This window comes from Pezoporus occidentalis, unplaced genomic scaffold (assembly GCF_034315485.1).
Source record: "Pezoporus occidentalis ecotype Australia unplaced genomic scaffold, CSIRO_AGI_Poc_V1 ctg4, whole genome shotgun sequence".
Classification (NCBI taxonomy): Eukaryota; Metazoa; Chordata; class Aves; order Psittaciformes; family Psittacidae; genus Pezoporus; species Pezoporus occidentalis.
The window spans coordinates 26,299,964-26,317,096 of record NW_026915724.1 but is presented as its reverse complement, the minus strand read 5'-3'; positions in this window follow the sequence as shown (position 1 = coordinate 26,317,096).

Here is a 17,133-nt window from a genome sequence, read left to right as displayed (position 1 = left end):
TCAGTGAATTATGATTTATGTGTATTACTTTCCTGGGAAGAACAACTGTTCACTGGAGACTTGAGCTCAAAAAAGTACACTTAATTTAGGACTGTAGGTTTCACTTGAATAAGACTGATGTAGCACAGTGTCCACTAGATATGAACTGAGAGAACAAACCCTATTTTCTTTGGAAGTATTAGGAATGCACTTGGAAACATTAGACACAGGACTGTAAGCCATGTCCTATTGCAACAGACAATATTCCCTAGCAGAAGGAAAAATACAGAAATTGTCCTACTATATGTACAAATATATCCTCAATAGCAGCATATTCGTATGCTGCAGCTCAGTTTGAAAGTTCAGTTTACTATGTTTCTGGAGGCCCTAGCTGCCTTCAGAAAATGTCTATTTTTGTCCCTTAGAAATAATTGTGCTAAAGATGAGGTATCAGTGAAAAGTTTGTCTTGAATAGCCTACGAAGCTTAAGATGCCTCTTCCAAATCTAGCATGTGAGAGGTTCTATTTGGAAAGAGTACCTCTAGCTGTGGAATACCTTTTCAAATAGGTACCAGTCACTGTTAAAGTCATCTGAGTACAGATCCTACAGTTATTTCTATCCAAAATGTCTGTGGCAAGCACATTTCCTCTCTGCAGAAGTCAGGGAAGGGAAGAAAAGGTGGAACACACCATTTTGAAGCTTTGGTGTGGAAAGAGAAAGCCATGGGAGAACATATTATGATGTAAAAGCTAAGTTTTACATTTCTGTTTGTTGTATATGTTGCTATTCACATTCCTTCATGCTTTGACTCAACATGACTCCAGGAATAAAACTATAGTTGAAGTAAATGCAAGTATTTTTAGGCATCTGGGGTGATGATAAGAAATTCCAGCTTCATTTGCTACAGGACATTGATGTAAACGCAAGAATACTGGTTTTGGCTGGAAAGAATTATTCTAAGTATGAATTTTGATTTATTTTGGAGTTCATGTAACAAAAAATACAATCAATGAGAGCACTAACAACAGCCCTGTAAGTAAACAATACAGGACTGGATACTTAGAACTTATTTTCAACTGGATTCAGAAGATGAAAAATGATGGCAGTTCAGAATTTCACACTTGAATTTAACTAGTATACCTTGAAAGAGACATTGCTTTTGATAAGAAGCACAACATTAAAGAATTGCTTCAAGTATCTTAGAGGCTTTTTAAATACATGAAATTAAAACCAGATATGTAAATTTTTTTTCAACTGTTGGGATTTTGGATAAAATAGGGGCAACAATGCTGAACATTGCAATTTATGTTTAAGGACTATTGGAAAAAAAAAAAAAGTAGAGGGGGCTTTACATGGCTAACCCTTCAGGTGAGTTAAATATGGATCCCAATTTGAGGGAAAAATTGTTCTCCAGACCAGAGTAAATCACAAACATCTTAGAATCATAGAATCATGATTCTAAGGGTTGGAAAAGACCTTAAGATCATCTTCATTTACTTTGATTTATACCATCTCTTTCTCAGGCATGTCTGATACCTTGCTTGGTGTCATACTGTCTATTTGAAGCTACGAAGTCCTCCTATGCACTGAATACAGTTTCTAAGCCCCTTTGGGAAGCTGCTACAAGACTGGAGTCTGCATGCTTGAGGGCATGCTGAAGTCCCTTCAGTTACTCATAGAAGTCAGTAACCCAGCCTTCAGACTCAGTATGCTCTGAAGAAGTCCTCCCTGTGTCAGAGCTGTGACTTCGTGTTCCCCTGCATCTCCTTTTCCCCCAAGATGGCTGTGGCTCCATGCTGCCAGCTGCCAGCTTGGCAGGGTTATGATCAGATGTTGTAAGATTTAACATGGCAGCCTATTTCCTGTACAGAGTTCTGTGTGTCTAGCCTCTTTTAGCCATTTCAATTTATGAATTAAACAAGCAGGCATTGATGTCAGCAGTAACTCAGGACCTATGTGCATATCCCCCCCTTGTAATGAATCTAAGATTTGTAAAACGTTTTTAAGTTTCTTTAAAGAAGATGTATGCACTGAATGGCTTTCCAAGTATTTTACAGTTACTTTATTAGTGAAGTTGTTTTGTTGTTTTGTTTTTCAGTCTCATACTGTATCTGGCTGGTTTTCTCAGAACGCAGCTGCTAGCAGGTTTCACTCCAGTCTGCTGGTGCTGGTGTTTTAGCCAGCAGATGTTCCAAATAGAAGAATTTCTGGAAAAAAGCTACTCTCTTCAGAAATGAGCTCTTAATTTTGACTTCTGAGAATGCTCCCCTGGTGGCTTTGGCACTGCTGCTTTCTGTATGGACCTGTTGGCTTGGATACAAATTCTCACATTCTCCAGCCAGTATGATCTGACAAATAGCATTTTCATCATCCTCTCCATCTTTATCTGTGTGTAATAACTTGGGTATTGCGGTTTTCCCCAGTCAGCTTACAGGACACATGATTGTGCCATTGCTGTGGTGTGATCACTTTGATGGGTTTTCAGTTGCTAAGAATTTTTGAGGTAAATTGTCAGCACAAATTGCTGTTTTTTCATGTTTGTGCTTGATACTCTTTTCTTCTGCACGCAACAGTATATTATTACCTAAACATTACTTTGTCAGGCTTTCAACATTTCAAGTTTGATATATAAGATGGACAAATATATTGTTATAACTTAGCAGATCAAACTCTCTTTGTTAATGAAATAGCTTGGTCTGGGATTTAATATCTCTTCGTAAATACTGAAATAAGTTATGACCTACTTATTGAGAGTGGTTAATGAGCTTTATGGCCTCTCATATCTTATTATCTATATATCTCCTTTTAGATGCGCTTTACACCATATGCTGAACATTTCAAACACTGATTTGATTTTTTTTTCTATAAAACAAAAAGCAGCTTTGTCTTCTCAGTTTCTTTTAAATAAAAATAACTGCAACGGTAAAACCTGTGCAACCTTAAGCTCATTTTAATTTATCTAACTTTCTCTGAAAACTGATCTGGTTGTTGTGATACATAATGTATCTCTTGCCCAGTTAAAACATTCTTCATATAGTGTATTGCAGTGTTTTGTAATTATTTTTTTTTTTGTGAAATAGTTCAGATATGGAACAGCATCTTAGGGCTATACTTAAATAATGACACATCTAACATTTGATTTTTGCACAGGCATCTCTTATGACATAAATGGGATCAGATGACATCACACATTAAATCTATGTTTGAGCCAAGAAACCAAGCACCCTAGTCTTAACATTATTGTACCTGTATCTTCAAAGCATGTTAGTCCCGTTTATTAGTTTATCCCTATTGAGCAGGTTGAACTGAACTTTATAGTCGTCAGCAGATTCACTTTCAGGTTATCCTAGCTTAGTGGACATTCAGTCCACTTGAAGATTCCATTCAGTCTGAAGAAAAGATAAATACCAAACAAAAATAAAAACTTATTAGACACAGAAGTGCTTTGTATGTACTAATGACTTTAGGAGGTTTGATTCAAAGTATTTGCTGTAGCTGAAGTGTCTTTCCTGAAAAAGCCCTTCAGATCCCTCTCCTTCACAGAACTGCAAGAGTGTAGACAAGAAAATACTGTATTTCCTAGCTTTCCAAAGCGGGATTAATCATAGTCAACTATGTCTAGCAAATGTTTGTTAAACTTCATTAGACAATTAAAGCCATTTAATCAAATCATTAAACCATTCTACATCCACCTCAAGTAACATATGTTACGACTCCAGCAGTATGAAACATCTTTTTCTTCCAGTTTGTCAAATCCTGTTCTTTATCTGTCTGTAGTCTTTTCAAAAAGGCTTTAGCAAAGATTAAACAAGATTCATTATTGGTAGAGAGGCAGATTGTGTTTCCCAAACCCAGAGACTTAGGGCTTTCAACAGTGTTTTCTGTACAAGATGCTCCATCAGAGAGCTGAAAGGGGCTGTGATAGATACTAAGTGCAGAAGATAAATGATATTTTCATTTACTAAATTGCTGCTGTATTATTTTTTATTAAGCCTAAAGCAGTTACTGTGATTCAAGAGGAAAAATGTAAAGAATAATTTTGTAATTTGTATGTATGGAAATAAATCATCATATTTCTGCATTCATATATTTTATTTAAGAATTAAGGGCCATTTCCCATACATGCTATTTCTGATACTGTTTCTTTATACTATATCTGTTGTCTTGCTATTTACTCATTTATAATGTCTTTATCAGTGTCTGAATACAGTGTTCGGCCTATAAATGTTATTGTATCATTTTTTTGAAGAAAGCTCAGATGTTCAATTTCCTATTTGTGGAAATATGTATATAGTAATATTATTGGAATCAAATTAGCTTTATAAGAATTTTCTAAATTACCCAATTCAAAGGACATAGTCTTCAGTCTATCTGTGACAATGTTGGCTTGGTGTCCACTTGCATTATAGTCTCTTTTCTGATGGAGAGTAACATGATTGAATCTGATTATAATATTATTCCACTTATTCCATTGTATAACACACAGATACTAAAAATTTCAAACCTATAGATAACATTCCTAGCTCCTAATTTCCCTGAGTTCAGTTTGTTTTGCCCATGACAGTAAATATTGATTGATTTCTCCCTGTCCTTATTTCAACCCACAATCATTTCATTGTATCTTCTCTCCCCTGTCCAGCTGAGGAGGGGCAGTTTTGTGGGCACCTGGTGTCCAGACAAGGTCAACCCAATGCAGTAATGCTCTGAGAATAAACCAAATCCCTAAGAGTGTTGTTCAGTCTGCTCAGAAATGCCATGTAGTGAATTTAAGAAGCTCTTGTGGCCATGATGGCAGACCACTGCCTCACTTCTGTGGCTGCAAATTTAATGTGTGGTGCTAGGAAAATTACATAAACAAAGTGCCTCAGCAAGTCACTGATGTCTTCCACACGTCTGGTTTTGGAACTTGGGGCCTGGAGTGCATGAATAATTAAACTATTTTAGGATCTGTGCTATGAACATGAAAAGTATCTTATGTTATTGAGAACTTTAAAAAAAATCAGATAGCTGAAATACAAAAACAAGTTCAACAATTTAGCATTAATTTCACTGTCAGCTCCTGATACATTAAATAGGGCTAATAATGATCACAAGTAATTTTTGCCTCAGATGGGAATTGTGGTGATAAATGCTATGGTGAGACAACCAGAAATAGCCTCATGACAAAATGAATAACTCTGTATTCTGTACAGAGTTTGGATAATGTGCAGTAAATAATGCATGGATTCACACAGTGAACAACTGAAAAAAAAACAACCCTCTAACAAAAAACTGAAAACCCAATACTGAATAGCTCCACAGTCAGTGAATACCATCCATCTCAGGAAGCAAATTCATTAGGGGCAAAATGTTGGTGACAGTATTCAGTTGTTGAAGTGAAACTTGCACCATGAAGCATAAAGCACTAGAAGGTAGACTATAATTCAGGCATTTTCTGGCTTTTGACTTTTCAGAGTTAATTATGATTTTTAGCACAGTTTTTTGCATGTATACAAAAAGATCGTCATGTTCTAGCTATATTCAATTATATATTTGGTAATGAGAGCACATTACTTGCAGTAAATAAATATGCACTCCAGTTCTCAAAAGAGATACTACAGTGCGTTTGTAACTCAGTAGATGCAGCTAATGTTATGGCAAGGCTTTCCAAATAGATTTATAGTTCAGAAAAAGAGGTGAGGCATCAAGATATTCTGAGTCATCACAAGTGCTTTATGATTCAGTATTCCTATTCTCAGATGCTGCTTTGAATCAATGAAACCTCCTTTCAAAGGATATAACAAAGCAGGACTTTGGGATTTTTAATTTAAACAATAACTCACTTAGCAAACACATTTTCATCTACAAAGATGTTATTAGGCAAAATTTCATATAACTAGATAACGAGCTTTTGTGTGTGTGAAAATGTTCACTTTGCGTGGAAATATATTAAGATATGGAGTAATGCATGTGAAGAACATTAAGTACATTAATTTTCCTTTTGATTGCTTTTCATTCTAAGATGTGCAACAGTTTGGTTTCTAGCTATGGTGTATATCCAAAGTTTTAATCATAAAACTGAATCCCTTTAATCAATTTGTTCTTACCATATCGTGTCATCTTGTTTTATCTCATGTCAATGACATGACATTAATTATATTCCATAGATTATATTTATTATATTATCAGATTATTTTCATTTTATTTTGAAAGCAATTTAATTTGATTGTTTTCTAAAGTTCTGCACTGTGTGGAAGATAAAATATAGATAATATTTTTTTGCAGAGTAACATAATAGTTCATTTATTGTCCTATTCTATAAAGAACAGACTAGTCTTTAAAGTGTGGTTTAGGTGAAAGTTCCATTGCCCTTTTCTAATTTAAAGATTGATTTTATTTATGTGAAGAGATATTCAGAAAGTATATATTTAGGGCCTCACTTTGACTGATTCTTGAATGTTTTGTGTCATCCAAGATCCCCCAAAATAGGGATCTGCTATCTATAATATATCTATATATATGAATAGGGATCTGCTATATATAATATATATATATATCTGCTATATATATTACCTGAATGGGAATGGAAGAGAAATGAAGTTTGTGAGGCCAGTCATGGGCCTCCTCTGGAGCTGATGGAGCATCGGAAAGCAGAAAATGAATTTTAATAAAAAAATTAATAAAAATGAAATAGTAATAAAATTAATAAATAATTATTAAACTAAATTAGTTAAAATAATTAATTTAATGAAATTATTTTTAATAAAAATATTAAAAATAATAAAAAGGAATTTTAATAAAAGTGAATTTTGATTAAAAAATAAAAAAAAAGAATTTTAATAAAAATTAAAAAAAATAATAAAACTGTGTCCAGGAAATCTTGGTGCAGGTCCAAGCCTGACATACGGCCTGTCAACAATTATCCTTGGCAACTGCTACCTGTGCTAGTAGACTGTGCCTGGCATATAGCATTTATGACTGTAACTACCTCTGTGATAGTTTAGACATTTTGGAGGTGTTTGCTTTGCCCAAGCAGTTTTGAGATACAGGCATAACCTACAAACATGCCTCTATGTCAGCCCTTTCAAACAAAGTAAAAATTTTCAAGCAGTTTCCTGACTTTGTTAAACGTTTGTGTTTTTTTTTTATTTCCTTGCTACAGCTAAAAATCCCATTCATGTGGAATTATTTTAAATTTGCTACATATGTTTTGGGTATTATGACCATTACATGTACTGTATTTCCTATGCTACATGGGATGCTAATGGTTATTCCTGTATTTTAATTATTTTTTAAATGACAGGGCATTCAAATGACATGAGGAATATTGCAGATATTTTAAATACAAATTATATATCTGGATATGGTTTGGGTCTAAGGTGGGCCTAAGGTGTTCTTTTCCCTATGGGTAGTATTTTTAAAGAAGAACAAGGCTCTTTCAATGCATATAAATTGATGAATTACATTTTTGACATTTCTAATTTACAGCAGTCCAGGTATAAAGACAGAGAATTTGAATGTCTCTTTCTTCCTACTCTTGAATCTGCATAGAGATTAATCTCCTACCTAAGAAATGCTAAGTTATCAATCATTCATGCTGCTAAATGTCAAAAGCAAAGAACACACTGTGCAGTAAGATTGAACTCATTTTAAAGAAAAGAAATATTCTATTTCTCAAAGAGAATGGAAAATATTTTAATTGTTTTAATCATATTTACTTGAAAAATGCTAAGGCTGGAAATTTCCCTAGACAGTTAAAATCCATGTTGTGTTGCTGAAAAAGCTTATTTTAAGAACAACTAAACAGATTTCAGTTGTTCTCTTATCTTGATGAAAACAGCCTGCTGCCTAATGAGAGAAGGGCATTAAAATAGGAGACTGCTTAGAGTGATGACTCAAAGAAGCTGTCAGTGAGATAACAGATGAAGAGGCAGAAGGGTGTAAGGCCAGCGGATAAAATATTTCAAGGTTTCTTTAACTGTAACACATTCAAAGATATTGGAAACTTTCATTCCCCTTTTCCACCTCCCTGCCCTCACTCTGCTGTGCCTGGCTAATGCAGTTTATATGGTGGTTAATGTATAAAATAAATGCTCGCAGGCACTTGGACTTCCTGTTGTCCAAGAGGTGAGATCTGAGCTAGTGGAAACATTATTAACTCAATTATATACAGATCTGAGATGAGAAGGAAGAATCACAAAAGCATAATGCTTTCTTGGTGCCACTGAGAGAATACTGCTATTTCTGTTTTGGTTTGGTTTTTTTTTCTGTTGTGTTTTGTTATGTTTTTTTTTTTCCCCTCCATCTGCTGTGTCTTGTTACTGCTAAAACCTCTCTGCAAGAGAGCTCAGAATAACAGGAAAATGCTTTCAAGTATGGAAAGTTCAGCTAATATTATGATCCTATGTGGCTTGCCTATGATCAGATGCTTTCCTACTTCAGAGCTAATAGAAAAATGTCTTCCTTTTAGCCCCCAATGCTGAACATGAGCATAAATGAAATAACATTAAAATTTTGAATCTTTGAAAGAAATATTCAAAATACTTTTTTGTCCTAAATGGTCTTTGTCTGTGTGCGTGCATGTGTATGTGTCTGGCATGACAAAGCTTTTTCTTGCAGTGCTTGGAGATATTCCTTGATTGATATCATTCTCTTTACCATATTCCTCAAAGTTTGAGTGGCTCTGAAATAAAAGATATGGTGTGGCCATGTCATGAGAAAAATTATTCCTTTTTTTCAAAATGGGTAATTCTTTCACATTGCTTACTGTGAGTGTCTGAAGACAGAGTTACTTCTGTTTGCTCTTTAGTCACTTCCCATTATCTCTAACCCTAAAAAGCAAACAAATGCAGATTTCAAATTTTTGAAAGAAAGTTGACATTTCTATTAATTTGAATGAATGAGGCTTGAGACTGGAACGACAAGTTAAATTTGAGGGACTGTTGCTGGTACGAAAGTTTTTAAGCCTTTTTAACAGCCCTAACTTGTTAGATTGCAGTGAGAGAAGCTATGCATAAAATGCATAGTAGATGTATGTTTTTCCCAAATGTTCATCACTGGTTGGCATTTTTTAAACTTTTGTTTGGAATGGCAAATATTATGTTTTTAATGTGTTTTGGATCTATGGACCTTTTCTTTCCCCCAGAAAACAGGAAGGAGGGGAGACAAAAGGAGGAGAGAGTTGTCTTTCATTACCTAATGATACTGATGCTAGCTGCAAATTCGAAGCAGGTTTTAGAGGATTCTGTTGTTATAAATAAGAAAAAGGCTAAACATTTCAAAAAGTCAGAATTCTATGTTCTCATTCTGAAACTAATTTTATGTAGCAGAATGCAGTAATCAGAAAACGTATTAGTCACTGTCTGCAATACATGCTTCATCTTCATAAAAAGCAGAAACGCAGGTGCAGCCATATGTTCTTTTACTTTCAGAAAGATAAAACTGTTTACCTTAATTCTTACAAGAATATCAAAGCACATCCTAGAATTAATCTTTGCAGGCCACGTACCTTACTCTGCAGAAAGTACATCTTAACACTGATACTCTCTACATGCGAACTTCTTGATCGTGTTGGGCATGTTAGGAACAGTCATTAAGGTGTTATTCACCAAAATGAATTTATCTGTGTTGAGTGATGTTAGAAGCTCAGCTGGCATGTGCGCGCGCACACACACACACACACACTCTCCATGTACACAAGCAAAGACACACTTGCAGATCCCTCCAGTATCAGCATGGCGCCACTGTCTGCCGTGCACACCTGCCCGGATCCCAGCCCCCCTTACTTGCTTCATTGGTCCCCAGATCATCAGCTAGTACATTCTTGATGCTTGTTGGCAAAATTGCAGCACTCACACACTCATCCCTTATGCATCCCATGTTCACAAGAACTCCAGTGCTCACCCTGGCCCAGACCTGAGGATCCCCTACTTGCCACTGAGTCCAGCTTAAAGTTTGAAAGCAAATTACACATGCACAGATGCACACAAACCTGGTTTGGGGAAGATACAGACACTCATATGCCCCTAGCAGCTGGCACCAGGAACACAGATTGTGATCCACGGTCCTGCTCCATCTTCAGAGACCTTCACTTGTGTCACTCACACCAGTTTCCCCTGTAGCTGGTTTTGGGAACACACACTGCTTTAGCCCCTACGGCTGGAAGTTGAAGACTACCAACTCACTTCTGCAGCTGATGCTGAAATCCCACTTGCTCCAGTAGCTGACACCAGAGGCCAGGGCTGCCTGCACACTCCAGCCTGACTCCAGTAGCTGGCACTGAGCCCCCACAGCGCACATACACATGGGTTAGAGAATGAAATTACACAGGGAGAGAGTTGAGAAAAGATTTAATGAGATGATAGGACAGGCTAGAGATCAAGCATGGGGCTCAGCCAGAAAAGTGTATTGACCAGCTCCATTTTACATGTAAGTGGCCCCTTTTATACCCTTTTGTGTCTTCCCTCTCTCCCATACCCCCTTCCTTTGTGCATTGCCTCATCAGATGACAGTCTCCCTGCCCTCCGTAGCACCCTGAGCCTTCAAGTTTGCATCCTTATCAGTTGTGAAATCACTGTTTCCTGCAGTTTCTTGGTAGCCCATCAGTTACTGTGATTGACCAGTTTTATTTCTGGGTATTGTCTTCCTTATAGCTAATTGCTCAGGTTTTATTTTCCTCTGTGTTTGTCTCTCTCCCTTCCCTTATCACACCAATTTGGTCATTAGTCAGGCAATCATACTGAACTAAAACAAAACCTTCTCATGCTCCACACATCCTTACCAATTAGTGTGACTGACTGGGTTTCTTGTTACCACGACTTTTCTCATCAGTTGTTCAGTCAGGTTTGCTTCTGTATGTTCTTCTTTATGGCTCCTCTGACCAGATACCCTTAACAGAGCAGACGATCTCCTTCCACATACCCTTGCAGAGTATTTTTTTAATTAGTAAAATTATTTTAGACATAAATTTTCATTTACTTCAGGATTTTATAGCAACGAGGTAGCAATGTCTAAACAGCTTTTCCTTTGGATTCTCAAGATTGATTTGTTCAGTATATGCAGTCAGAAAAGAAATTAACCTTGAGATACCATATTCTTTGCAACCTTTGTGGGTATATATCTAGGCAAATAATTAATTTGAAATACTGTCAGTCACTCTGGCTTATATTTTCCTTCTTGCCATGGGATAAATCTAGAATTCTGTTTTGTGGAATAACTGCATATTTATCAGATGTTTGTGGAACAAGACTGTGTGCAGTGTTGTTTTTTTTACCATAATCCCTGGAAATTGTAAACCTCAAAAATATTTACTTCATTTACAAAACAAAGAAACTTTATACTCTCATGCGTAAACCAGAAGTTGTATCTTACAAGACTGATGGGTGCAGAAATGCTGTGGGAGACTATTCAGCATCCATATTGTGGGCTACAAGAAAGAGGGATAACACTGAGCAAGAAGATAAAAAGATCACTTATACTGGTAATGTTAAATTTAATTCCAGCTTTTGAAGAATGTCAGAAATACTGTCAGACTCAGAAGGTTGAGTGACAATGCAATATTGATACCTAAAGAACAAATATGTGTTTTATGTCCGTGGTTCAAGAAACTATTTGCAATTAGAAAAGTGTTTATCTTGCTGAGGTAACAAAAGAGAATTGGATAAGATCAGAGCAAAAGCTTAGTAAAAAAACCACAAAAAACAAAGCAAACTACTAAAGCCCCCTAAAAAAGACACATACCCCCAGAAAAAAAAAACAACCACAAAACCAGAAGTTTAAAGAATGGATTTAGAGCTTGTAGAAACAAAGATTGATAATGGTGTACTCCCTATTCCTGAGAAGTAAAATGCAAAATCATTACTTTCTTCAATATTTCATTTCCCCTTATTTGAATTTATCTTTCTTTTTGTCCGGTTCAAAGAGTAGAGAAAGTAGGTAAAAAGGAGCACAGACAACTCTTAACATGCTACGAAGTCTTCCTGCTTTGCATGCCCTGCACATATCCTTGTTCTGGTCCATGATCTGCGTGAGCCTGAATGATGCATTTTTGTGTCCATCCCATGTCTTGCTGATGTCTCTGCCTGATGTATGCAAAAGCAGCATATGATGACCACTATGTAAAACATGGACAGGAATTGCCTGCTTATATTCAAACAGTTCTGCTTACTTGCTGAGTATATTCTATGTGCTCTTTCCTTTCACTGACTTTTCTATTTATGATACTAGCAGAATTCTCTTCCAGACCAAGATAGCAAGGGCCCTTTGATAATAATCTAATTTTCTGTGTCTAAGTAAAATCTTAGACTAAATTCCTTGGCCTCAAGTGCCCCACAGCCAGTTGTTTCAGACCTTGGATTACATCTCACAACAGGTAATTTACTTGCTGGAATCCTGACATGTGCTGCAGATGGAGCTTCATGATCATCTATTTTTCTGTCTGCGTACAACAACATCTAATACATTCTATCTGATGTTTTGTTGCTCCACTGTGAGATAGGAGGGAAAAAGCCCTCTGTGGATATGATCTTAAAAGTTGTTTACCTTCACTTTAGAAAGGCTTTAGACATGGTCTCCCACAGCAGTCTGTGTTGGGAAGCAACAGTCTGGAGGGGAGTATGAGAATGAGTGAAATAAAATTCATGCAGTCAGGTCAGTGGTCATGATTAGCGGCTGGTGTTCTGCCTGGAGGACAGCAACAGGTGGAGCACCTCTCCTTGGAGTTGGCCTGCTTCTTACCTTTGTCAGTGACCTGCAGATGGAAGCAGAAGGTACCCTTTCCAATTCTAAGGATGACAACAAACTAAGGGTAGCAGATGAGAAGCTTGGGTTCAGGGCTGCTGTATGGGTCACGGAGAGGCTAGAGAAACGGGCTGACAGAGACCATCTAAATTGAGCAAGAACAAGTGCCAGGTGCTGTCCCTGGGACAGATGAGCCCCTGTGATGGCACAGGCTGGGGACAGACAGGCTGGGAGCAGCCCTGAGGGAAAGGTCCTGGGTCCTGATGGGCAGTGAGCTGAGACACAGACAGCAAAGGTGGAAAAGAGCTCCCTGGGCTGTATGAACAGGAGCATGGTCAGCCAAGCTGCTGGGAGCAATTATCCCTTTCTACTCAGAGCTCATCAGACCACATACAGAGTCCTGTGCCCAGCCTTGGGCTCCCCTGTGCAAGTAAATTGTGGAGGGATGACAAGGGTTGGGTGCACATTCCCCATGATGGAAAGCTGAGAGGGCAGGTTTTGTTCAGCCTGGAGGTGTATACATATATAGATGAGAGAATGTTGTCAGGAGGACAGAGTCAGGTTCTTTCTTGTGGGCACTTGAATGAGACACAGTTCCCATAAAATGATACAGGGCAGGTTCCAGATGGATAAAAAGATAAACCTCCCAACCCTGCAGACAGCCCAGCAGTGGGCAGGCTGCTCAGGGAGGCTGTGTGGTCTCTGTCCAAGTTTTTAAGACCGAGCTGAACAGATAAATTGTAAAACTTCCATAGGGCAGGGGTTTATTTCTGTGTTTTTTTTTTTTTTTAATGCAGTGATGTCACCTACGTTAAAATTATCACCTTCCTTTTTCTGTTGTGTATATCACAACAAATCTTGAGACCCGTGAGGATTTATACTGATACTTTTGCACTGTTCATTTTTCTTCATATGTTGCCCATTGACATCAATTGAAGAATGAGGAAGACTTATTTTTCATAATTTAAAACAAGACCCTATAAGTAGGGGTATTTTAATTAGGTAGGAGTGTTTCATGACAAGGTACTTATGTCCTTTATCTTGAAAAACCAACAGTTCTCACTAATGATGTCAAAAATATGATGATTTCTGACAAGAGACAAAAAATGATCTGCAACATTATGCATGACTTTCATTACAAAGTTTTCCTTTTAAAAAAAAGCTTCTTTAATATAAATGAGAACTGTTCTGCTAAAGTTTTACGACAATAACTCTAATTAGGTTTCACTTGAATTTTTAGTGTCTACAGTTTGAATGATGAAGTAAATGAATGGAATATATTTTTAAAGGGTGCAAGAATGTGCATGACCAGAAAAAAGAACAATGTTTTTTATTTTCTTTGTTTAAGGTCTGGTTTTATATTTATTTTTAAGTGGTTTAGGTTAGCTTGAAAGATTTAAATGTTCCTCTTCCTTAAGAATTTCAAAAGTATATTTATAATGCTGGCTCTATAAAGCAACTTCCACAAAAAAGAAAAAAAAAGACAAAAGTCAAATATAGAAAACAGTGAGTTATGTGAGACTGAGTATTGGTGCACATGCCACTTAAAACTGATCATAAAACTAGAACAGAAGATGTACTGGTCTGTTCTGACCCCTATTTAACTACTTCAGGAAATTATTCAGATCTTAGGTACTCATCTCTCTCCACAGATTGTGATTCAAGTATGTGGGTGCTTCAGTTCACTGTAGAAAATCATGTAAGCATATGCATATCTTCTTTATTATTTCCCCTTGAAGAAAAAAAATGAGGCAGCTTAAGGATTAATGATATGCAATAGCTTGTGTTTGTTGAAAATTTTTAAACAATTTAAGAATAAAATTTACAGTGACCATTTTCAAAGGTTAGTTTATCAAAGTACTGAATTCATCAACACATTGTGATGACAGTCTTGTCCTCTTATCCAGAGAGAAAAGAGGCTGAAAAATCCAGTCTTTCCACTATGTAATTCTTAGAAGCCTTGGACCTTGCTCTGTTTTTTCATGATTGGCATATGCTGATACGGTTGCTCACCCTTAAGCTCTTGCTCCTTTCTCCCACTGCTTTTTCTCCATGCACTCACCGCTCTCATTCAGGTATGAGCTCACACTTTCCTGTGTCAGCTCTAGCAATTGTGTGGCCATCTAATGAGATCAGCTTGTTGATTTGACAAGAGTGAATATTCTGTTCTGGTACCACTGGTATGGCAGTATAGTTTTAGCATGGACTACAGCATCCATGGACTTTCTTCAGCATGACTCATGAGATGTAGGATTGATTGAAGAAAGAAAAGGGTGATGGAATAACTGAAAGGATTTCTTTTTTTCAAGGCCAGATTTTGTCCTCTGTCTAATAAAACAAATGAAGCCGACATACACACAAGAAAGCAGTACTAGATATGGCATTAATCACTGTAAAATATTTACCATGCTCTGGGTTAGTGTGGGTACTGCTGTCTCATGGAGATCTTAACATTGATCTCCGTAAAACAGTATAACTTATTTACAAAGCCTCATGATGTAAGAATCTGCCTTTATCTGGGGGATATTGTCAGTTTACATCGATTTATTTGCATTTATTAGAAGAGTATACTTCAGATTGTGGTATTTCACCGACAGTCGGGTCATGCTTGTAGTAAGTGTGGTTAAAGCCCTTCCCAAATCTTTGGTTGCAAAGCCAAGCCATCATACTTCAGATTGAGCATCTTAGATAATGTTGCTGCATGTTGAGTAGTCATTGTTGACTACAAAGACACAACTTTGCATCATCCATGTAAACAACTCCTGCTCCTGTTGAAACACCCTTTATCTCAAAATAGGATATTAAAAAACAAAACAAAAAAAAACCCAAACAAACAAATCTGATGAGCTTTAACTGCAACACAAATTTAATTAAATTATAATCCTCTTTTTTTTTTTTTTTAATCTAACACTGCTACCATCTCCCATTTCATTTCTAATGATTTTAAGTAGTAAATTTTTTATTTTCTTTGTCTCTTTTTCTGTAATCGTACTGGTTTGAAGTTTTTTTTCATAAATATTGGAGGATTTTTTTTTTTTTGTTGAATGTTACATTGCTGGAAAACTGTTCCAACAGGTCTAATTAGTGTCCAGTATAATGCAATAAAATTTAACTTTCAATTAGTCATCAGGGTCAGACACTGTCCTCTGGAGTGCGTAGAATAAAAATTCAGTACCTTAATCTCTTTATTAAAAGATTCTCTTGGGTGACAGAAGCAGATTAAATATTATGCTATCAAAGATGATGAGTCTGCCAAATGTGTCTTTGTAACTAACTAGAAGGCTGGGAATATTTTCAACATGTTAGGGAATAAAATGAAAGGGGGAGAGTATCATCGTTAGAAAACTGCATCATCTGACATTATTGCAAATTGAAATAATCAGCATTTCCTTCTAGAAAGAGCCCTTTGTAGGTAAAATTTGCTTTCAGTGTATTTTTTTAATGCTGTTGTAAGAATTGCTTGTTCTGCTCACATCTGGTCCTTAAAACATATTCATTAGACATATGTTTTGATACATTTTAAAGAACAAATATCATAGTATTCATTGTCTATCATCAAAATACATGACTGTCACATTAGGATGCTCTTTCTTTGGATCTAGTGCTATGCAGGCAAAACGTGATTGTAGCATTTCCCTTACTCAGTATGTTTACCGTTTGATGGAAAAGTGTGCCTCTGATTTTGTTTCTTTGTGCGTGATTCTTTTCCCTTTTCTTTTTTACTTCTTTTCCTTTGGTTGATTTATTGGGTTATTTTTTTTTTCCAAGCAGATATATGGGTATGGCAAGTCAAAATTTTCATGTGAGATATCTGGTAAATAGCATTTTAAGAAGGAGGAAAAATGACTGCTACTGCTGAACACAGGACAGTAGAGAAGAAAGTATGGTTTGGTCTACAGGTTTCAAAATCTAATAGCTATGGGCATCCAGTTTCTCCAGATGTTACTGATCATCTAGTTTTTAGGTCTATGGGTGAACTAATGCAGGCATAGGATAAGAAACTGTAGGACTTGTAAAATATCCCTAATTTGAGAAAAACTGTAATGTAAAAGTATTTTAGTTATATTAATGTTTACATGTATATATTTAAATGTCTCATTATATTAAACTACATACAGATTTTATAATTAAGATTAATGTAAACGTATTTTTTTTATTTTTGAAAAGACACTTTATTTTTTAATGGGTGTACAATCTTACTTGCAGTGAAATGAACAAAATCTTTATTTGTCATAACTGTGTTTTTATAAGGGTCTTAATCCTATTTTTTTATAGTTAGGGCTCTAAGGAGTGAAGACCTGTGTCCTTTCTCACATATAGCATCACCAGTGGCAAAGGTAGGAAATCCTTGGGAATGGACATATGCTAGGTTATCCTAGACAGGGAAAAATCACTGTTGAATAAATCTTTCATTTCTGTTTAGTCACAGACATAGC